General features: G+C 42.0%; 1 long non-coding RNA gene across 1 annotated transcript in view; it reads right to left on the bottom strand.

The window, feature by feature from the left end:
- Positions 1–428: 428 nt before the first annotated feature.
- LOC123001943 (uncharacterized) overlaps positions 429–8,290 on the bottom strand; it is a 32,621-nt gene continuing 24,759 nt past the window's right edge. Inside the window, exons 2-4 of the long non-coding RNA XR_006411294.3 lie at positions 4,271–4,398; positions 2,233–2,303; positions 429–2,064 (exon numbers count right to left, since the gene is read on the bottom strand). This is a non-coding gene — a long non-coding RNA (uncharacterized LOC123001943). The remainder of the gene's footprint in view (positions 2,065–2,232; positions 2,304–4,270; positions 4,399–8,290) is intronic.

Below are 8,290 nucleotides of genomic sequence, written 5' to 3'. Positions count from 1 at the left end.
TTTGAGACCACCATGCCATAAGGAAGTCTGAGCTAGTCACATGAAAAAATAGTGTTAGAGAACACCACTGAAAACCAGAACTGTAATTCTTGTAGTTCCCAGCCAGCCGCTGTTGGAGCTATCTCAACTGACCACGGAGCAGAGACAAGCTGTCTTTGCTGGGACCTCATGGAATTTCTGGTCCACAGAATCCTAAGAAATAAAATGGCTATTGTTTTAAGCTGCTATGCTTTGGGGGTGGTTTCTTACACAGCAATAGATAACTGAAACGAGTAGCAAGCAAATTTATATTACACTGGTAAGATAATCCTTGCAACAAAAATTTTGGACACTGAGAAGACAATCAGTTAAGATTTTCTAAAGATGTATCATAGGTTGGTGCAAATAATAATTGGCTCATCTTTATACTACAGGAGCAAATCGCAGTATTTTTTATTTCCTTTTTTATCATTTTATCTCCTTGAAGAGAGTGTCTGTATATTAATAATCTAACTTTATACCTGTGAGAATACATGGTACATTATTATGACAAAACCAAGCAAAACGGAGGTTTCTAGCAACCTGTCAAAAATCAGCCAAGCACATCCCAAAATGCAGAGACTAGGTAATATTCAGACTCACTGTGGGGTTTTCTGACTCAGTCCAGATCAACCCTAACAGGCAGCTCTGAAAACTATAAAGAACATGAAAGTGATTGGAGCCAATATTTAAAACCATTCCAAGCAGGCCTATCATGATTGGGCCATCACCAAGCCTGACCCCCAGGGCTGATACAGAAGAACCAGTATCAGGTGGGCCTGAGCTTCCCAGTCTTGATTCAGCCACTCAGAGCACATCTATCATATCACAACAACAACCCCATTACACCCAAGCCCTTCCCAGGGCCTCCTGAGAGACTGTGTTCTCAACACTCATTTTCAGCTCCAGAGCACCATGGCGGCCAGCAGAAAGCTATGGGATTTCTGGTCAACCATCAGCTGATGTGCCAGCTCAGTTCTGCTGGTGGCTGAGTTACCATTACAGCAGAACTAGAGGGAAAATACATAGACATATATCCCACCACCAGGTTGTGTTTGCAACGGGGTAGCTTGGGTGAGATAAGTTATCTTTTGTCTTTTGGAAAAAGTTGTACCTGTAACAAAATGTGAAATAGGACAAATTTCTAACACTTCTTTGTTGCAATTTCTTTGTTTCCCTTCTCCCTTACTGGGTTCTACCATCATCCCCTTCATAAACATTAGTTCTTCAAGGGCTGGTCACTCTCCATATTTAGTGTACCATAGTCCAATAGAAACAAATGCAAGCCACAAATGTGAACCACACATAATTTTAAATTCTATAATAGCCACATTAAGGTCAAAAGAAACAGATAAAATTAGTTTTTAATAATATTTCTTTTTAACTTAGTATATCCAAAATTTTATCATTTCAAGATATAATTGATATTAAAACATTTAATGAAAGATTTCACATTCTCTTTTGTTATTAAAATCCAATGTGTGTTTTACAACTATAGCACATCTCAACTCAAATTATCCGTATTTCAAGTGCTCAATTGCCATATGTGGCCATGGCTACCATTTTGGATAGCATATGTCTATTTGACTAAAACTTATCTAATAATCCATTCTCTCAATGATTAGCTGGTAACCATATCCAATGAATTAATTTAACTATGACAAAGATGCACCTTCAATGCAATACATCGGCATTAACAGAGATATAGAATGCCTTGGTTAAAGTGTCCAGGAATTATTGCAATCCATTAAGCGATCAACCCCTACTATTCCTCACATCACACAGGTGGGCTCCTATGCCTGCATATGATATTATTATGAAGGAAAAAAATGAGAAGACTAAGAAAAATTTTTGCATAGGCCAAAACTGATCCCAATTTCATTTAACTTTAAAGTAATTTATTTTTCTAGAAAAATTTGCAGAGTAATAAATATATCCCTGAGGAATCTCTAAGTCATAATAATGATATACATTCTCACTTTTCTAAAAACTTACCTTATCAAGAAAAAAGTCCTAAGGAAATTCTTCTGAGCCAAGTACCAACATCTGTAGAAAACATTAGAAGGGCAAATCAAAAATCATGGAAAGGGCATGGGCAATGAAATCATGCAGAGTGAACTTGAGCAGATGCCTCCTTGGCACCAATTCCCTCAAGATGTGGAAAAATCCCATTTCCCCTGCAAAGCCAAAGGAATTTAAACAATAAAAGTTTACCTGAATGTTGTTTTCGAGCGAAGGTCAATCATATTTCCAATGTAAATAGCTACTGCATTGGTCTGTGAAAACTGCAAGAAATAGATCAGTAAGCCACAATGCATCCTTACCCATTCAAGCCCAAATACTGTCCTCCAGGTAGCTCCAGGCTGGCTATTCACAGGTGCTACACCTTCCTGCAAGGTATACTAAGAAAGGCTATTTCAGAAAGATCAGCTCCCTTGAGAGCAAACAAGCTCTCATAAACTTTGGTTATTTTCTCAGTCATAATTCTAGTTCTAGGAAATAGTATTTTCTGGTCAAAGAACACAGCAAACAAATCATTACTTCGCTAATGTCACAAGTCCTAGGCTTTTGGTCAGCCCCTGGATTGGCCACTTCTCCATCAGGTGTTCTCAATCAGCTGTGGCCTCACTGGAAACCTAAAGTCGGCGAGATGTGTGGGCAAGAATTCATCCCACCGGTGAAAAGGTGAGGTGGGCAGATGGTCCCCTGATTACCATCCCACTCCCACAGATGAGGGAACTGAGGCTCAGAGAGAAGTAACTTGCCCGGCTCTCTCCCTGATCTCGGGGACTGGGTCTCATTGCTGTTCCTCAGCCCCAGTACCCACCACCCTGCCTGTATTATTGAAGTATTAAAAGTAATTATTGAGGGGCGCCTGGGTGGCTCAGTCGGTTAAGCCTCTGCCTTCAGCTCAGGTCATGATCTCAGGGTCCTGGGATGGAGTCCTGTATCGGGCTCCCTGCTCAGCAGGGAGTCTGCTTCTCTCTCTCTCTCCCCCTGCCCCTCCACCCCACTCATGCTCTCACTCACTCTCTTTCAAATAAATAAATAAAATCTTTTTTAAAAAATAATAATTGTTGAATGAATAATTGCAAGGCCAAGAAATTCAGGTTTGGTCTCCTATACTTGTTCTAAACCTTGGCTGCACATTTGAATCACCAGGGCTTCTAAAAAAAAAATTATCCCCAGAGATCAATCAGGCTTGGGGATATTTTAAAAATTTCAGATGAACTTAGGGCGCAGACAGTGTTAAGAACCAAGTCCCCAGATTTTTAACCTTGACCGCACATTAGCATCACCTGGGGGGCTTTTAAAATCTCCCTACTCAGGCCACACCCCCAGGCCAATTAAATCACACTCTGCTCCCCAGGTGATTCTGATATTCTCAATTCTGGAAGTTGAGAACCTTGGTCCAGAGCAGCACTTCTCAGATTTCAATCTGCACTGAATCTACTGGGGCTTTGATTAAAATGCAGATTCTGGGTCAGTGAGTCTTGGATGGGCCTGATCCGTTTGCTTTTCAAAAAAGTTCCCAGGCGATGCTAATGCTACTGGTCTAAGGGCCACACTTCGAGTAACAAAGCACTACTAGGCTGTCACTTTAAGGTTCTGAAAAAGCTGCTTTAATGAATGAATTTTAAAAAATGTTCTTGAGTTAGTTGCTTATTAGTCAACTATAGCAAATGGTTACTTCTACTCTGCCTTAAAAATTTTGCAGTGAGAGGTGCCTGGGGGGCATAGTCGGTTAAGCATCGGACTCTCGGTGTCAGCTCAGGTCCTGATCTCAGGGTCCTGAGATGGTGAGCCCCTGCAGGCTTGGCACTCAGGGCAACATCTGCTTAAGACTTTCTCTCCCTCACCCTCTGCCCCTCCCACCCCAAATAAATCTTTAAAAAAATGTTTTGCAATGATCATTTTCAGCCAATCTCTCCCCCCACCCCCACCCATGAAGATGAATTTCATGATTTGTTCATGTAGGATTCGGTACTGCTGAGTGGTTAGGAGCATAGGCAATAGTGTTAGAGTAGGCAGTTAGGTTCCTTTTTTTAATATTTTTTTATTATATTATGTTAGTCACCATACAGTACATCCCTGGTTTTTGATGTAAAGTTCGATGATTCATTAGTTGCATATAACACCCAATGCACCATGCAATACGTGCCCTCCTTACTACCCATCACCAGCCTACCCCATTCCCCCACCCCCCTCCCCTCCGAAGCCCTCAGTTAGGTTCTAACAGTTAGGTTCTAACCTGGAGGTCAGCATTGAGGAAGTCATGGTGACTATCAGGAAGGTCCAAGACCGGTCCAGGCAGCACTCCACAAGAAGCCAGATCAAATCAACCAGGCCCAAGGTGGCGGATGCCATGACAGGGAACCCCTGACCAAATTAGAAAGAAAAAGTGGGAAACCCTGCTTCCTGCCCCAGGTAATGAATATTCCCCCCCTAGTTAACAACTACTGATAAGAGATAGAAATCCAACCCCCAGGACACAGATCTCTTTCCCTCTTCCTCTGTCATCCTTCCTCCCTCTCCCTCTCTCCCTCTTTCTCTCTCTTTCCTCTCTCCCCTTTCTTTCCCTCTCCGCCTCTCCCTCCGTCCCTCCCTCTCTGTCTGTCTCCCTCTCCCTCTCTCTTTCTCCCCCGCCACACCCCATTCTCATCTCTCAGGAGTGTACTTTTTGCTTTAATAAACTTTCCTGCTTGTGTCACTTGTCCACTATGCTGTGTGTGCGTCCTTGAATTCATAATGGTGACAAGACCAAGAGCCCTCAGCAATCCCTTCAGTCTGACTGGGTCGAGGCCCCAGGGCCCAGGGACTCCTCAGTTCACCTGACAATGATAGGTCAGATCTCCTGGCTTGGAAACCTGCCACTGTCACTTCATAGCTATGATCCTTGGGCAATTTCCTAAACTGCTCAGTGCCTCAGTTTCCTTATCCATAAAGTAGAAACCAAAAAAAAAAAAAAAGCACGTATGTGTTCACATCACTAATAGTGATGATTAGATTACTTATCACGAATGACATGGATGAGCTATGACCTCACACCTGTTGGAGTGGCTATCTTCAAAAAGACAAGCACTGGCATGGATGTGGTGAAAAGGGAAGCCTCGTGCATTGCTGGTGGGAATGTAAACTGGTACAGCCACTGTGGAACACAGTATGGAGGGTCCTCAGAAAATTAAAAATAGAAATACCATATGATCCAGCAATTCCACTTCTGAGGGGAAGGAAATGAATCACTATTTTGAAGAGCTATCTGTACCCCTGTATTCATTTTAGCATTCTTTACAGTAGTCAAGATAGGGAAACAATATAAGTGTCCATCAATGGATGAATGAATAAAGAAGATGTGAGATAGAGAGATAGATAGATATCTAGATAGATAGATCCTATCACTAGATATCTATCTAGGTATCTATCTATATACACACACGTATACATATATAGAATGGAATATCATTGAGCCATGAGAAAGAAGGAAATCCTACCATTTGCAACAACATAAATGAACCTTGAGGGTGTTATGCTAAGCACAATAAGTCAGAGAAAGACAAATACTATATGTTCTCAATTATATGTGGAATCTAAAGAAGCCAAACTCTTAGAAACACAGAGAAGATTGGCGGTTGCCAGGGGTCAGGGGTGAGCGAAATGGGAAGATACTGGTCAAATGGTCAAACTCCCAGTGATAGGATGAATAAGTTCCGAGGATTTAATATACAGCACAGTGATTATATTTTACAGCACTGTATTATATACTTAAAAGTTGCTTAGAAAGTAGGTCTTAACTGTTCTCACCACCCATACACACACACATACACATACGCACACACGCACACACACACACACACACACAAATTATAATTATGAGGTGATGGGTATGTTATCTTATTGTGGTAATCATTTTGCAATGTATTCTTGTATCAAATCATCGCACTGTACATCTCAAACTTACACGATGTTATACATCAATGATAGAGCAATAAAGCTGGAAGAAGTATTTTTGCATAAGTACATATGGATATGAAATGAGTTAACACAGTGCCAGGCGCGTAGTGTATGCAAGGTAATAGCGAATTTCTTATTGTTGTTCACTAAGCTTTGCTGATCTTGCTGGAGCTGCAAAGGTCAACGGCTCTGGATCATGACCAGGTTCACATGTCACCTCCACTCATACAAACCGTGACGCTTGGGCAACCTCCTTGACCCCACTGCACCTCCGTTTCCTCCTGTGCAGACGGAAATAATGACAACACCTGCATCATAGGGTTGTAGCAAAGATAAATTATATGCAGCTCACCTAGACTAAGGCCAGACTAAAGATCAATCTGCAACAAATGTTTGTGATCACTGTCATTGTCATTATGATTCCCATGTGCCATGCGCAGGGAGACAAAGGTAAATAAGGAACTTCAAGCACAGCCCTCGGGAGAGCTAAAAAGAAGTTGTAAATGTAAAACCCTTGATTTCAAGAGGTTTTACGGTGTCCAGTCATCCTTGAAGAGAAAGTACAAAAAAGGGATCCTGTCAGTTAATATCTCCTGTATCTGGAGTCATTCTCTTGGTTTACAACAGTTACTTTGACTCCTTGCTTTAGGCCTCTCATTTGCTTAAAACTGACGGCTTGAAAAGGCATATTCATCTGGATTCCCTCACCAAGCTGACAGTCCACTGCCACTGTTATTACAATGATTTATCACTATTCTTTCTCTGCTGCTTTTGACAGGCAAAGGAAGGGTCTTATGTGCCGTCTTATGTCCTGATTGTGATAGACACATCCCCTCGAAAAAGCAGCTTATGTTTTCTGATCTCAACATCGTAAGAGCTCTATTCTCTGGTCCAGCTAAGCCAAAACCTTTCAAATATGCTCTAGATAAAGGAGAGACTCCTATTTGTATAAGTAATTCCCAGATGTGTTACACAGAAAAGAATTCAATTCATCACACGGTTACCAGAGAGTAATGACTAACACATATCAGCTTGTTTCCTAAGCACCTGCATATATAGAATGGTCTAGAGATTTGGGGAACACAGCCCCCAATTCCTGGGAATACCTGCTTTCTTCAGAGCACACTTTGTAAGGGCTCTCCCTTGCGTTCAGCAGTACTGAGCAAATAACCCTTATGAATAAAGATTGATACAAATGCAAATGATAAAATAGACATTTTCTATATTACTTGTACTTGTTAACACACACATACTCATTCACCCGTGTAACTGAAAAATCTGGAAATATTAAGTGTAAGTTGGAATTTGAGATGTACCTTTATTAGTCTCCTAGGGCTACCATAACGAATTACCATAGACTAGGTAGCTTAAAAAAACAGAAATTCATTCTCTCACACTTTTGGAGGCCAGAAGTCTGAAATCAAAGTGTGGGCAGAGCCCTGTCCCCTCTGAAGGCTCTAGGGGAGAATCCTTCCTGCCTTCCCTCTGTGAGTCCGGAATTTCCCTGCCTGTGGCAACATCCCACAACACCCACCTGCCTCTGCACTTGGCATCCTTGCTGTGTGTCTCTTATAAAGACTCATGATTGGATTTGGCCCCCCCCCCATATAATCCAGAACGATCTCATCTTGAGATCCTTAATTTAATTACATCTGCAAAGACCCTTTTTCCAAAAAGGTCACCTTCACAAATTCCAGGGATTAAGCTGTGGATATATTTTAGGGGGGGGGGGATATCTGGTGGGGAGGTCACCAGTCAACCCACTACAATATCCGAAGAAAACCTTATCTGTAATTATAATTAAAAAGTAACTAAAACATTTGTTCTGTCAGTGACCCTAAAGGTACAAAAGAGAGAGCAGGAAAAGGCCTATGAACATCAGAGGGCAAAAAGCCTACTGTCCGGACGAGGGAGGAACCCCAGCACCCAGGGTTCCCAGGGTTGGCTCTTGCTTCACTTTCAGATTAAGTCCACGTAAGAGGATTTGCAACACTGAGCCAACTGCTGCAGGCTGGAGCCCTTGCCACATTGTCGCCCCCTCTGACTTCACAAGGAGCACACCTACCTACCTGCCTGCTCATTGGAGGGAGACCAGCAGAGCTGCTTAGACACATCTTATCGTCCATGGGAATCTGCAGTTCTTCACGTATGATGCAAGAACTAGATTGTTTTCAAGTTTTCATGTCCCTCCCTCTTTCCTTCTGTGCTCCATTTCTCCTTCCTGTTGATTGCTACATAAACTGGGGAAAGGAATGTAAGAGAAAAACTTCTAAAAAGAGCCATACAACTTCTCATTCATTTGTGGCTCCTAAGAAGTCAT

The sequence above is a fragment of the Ursus arctos genome, unplaced genomic scaffold, assembly GCF_023065955.2.
Source record: "Ursus arctos isolate Adak ecotype North America unplaced genomic scaffold, UrsArc2.0 scaffold_25, whole genome shotgun sequence".
Taxonomy (NCBI): domain Eukaryota; kingdom Metazoa; phylum Chordata; class Mammalia; order Carnivora; family Ursidae; genus Ursus; species Ursus arctos.
Note: the sequence above shows the minus strand (reverse complement) of the source record. Positions and strands in the feature narration are given on the sequence as shown.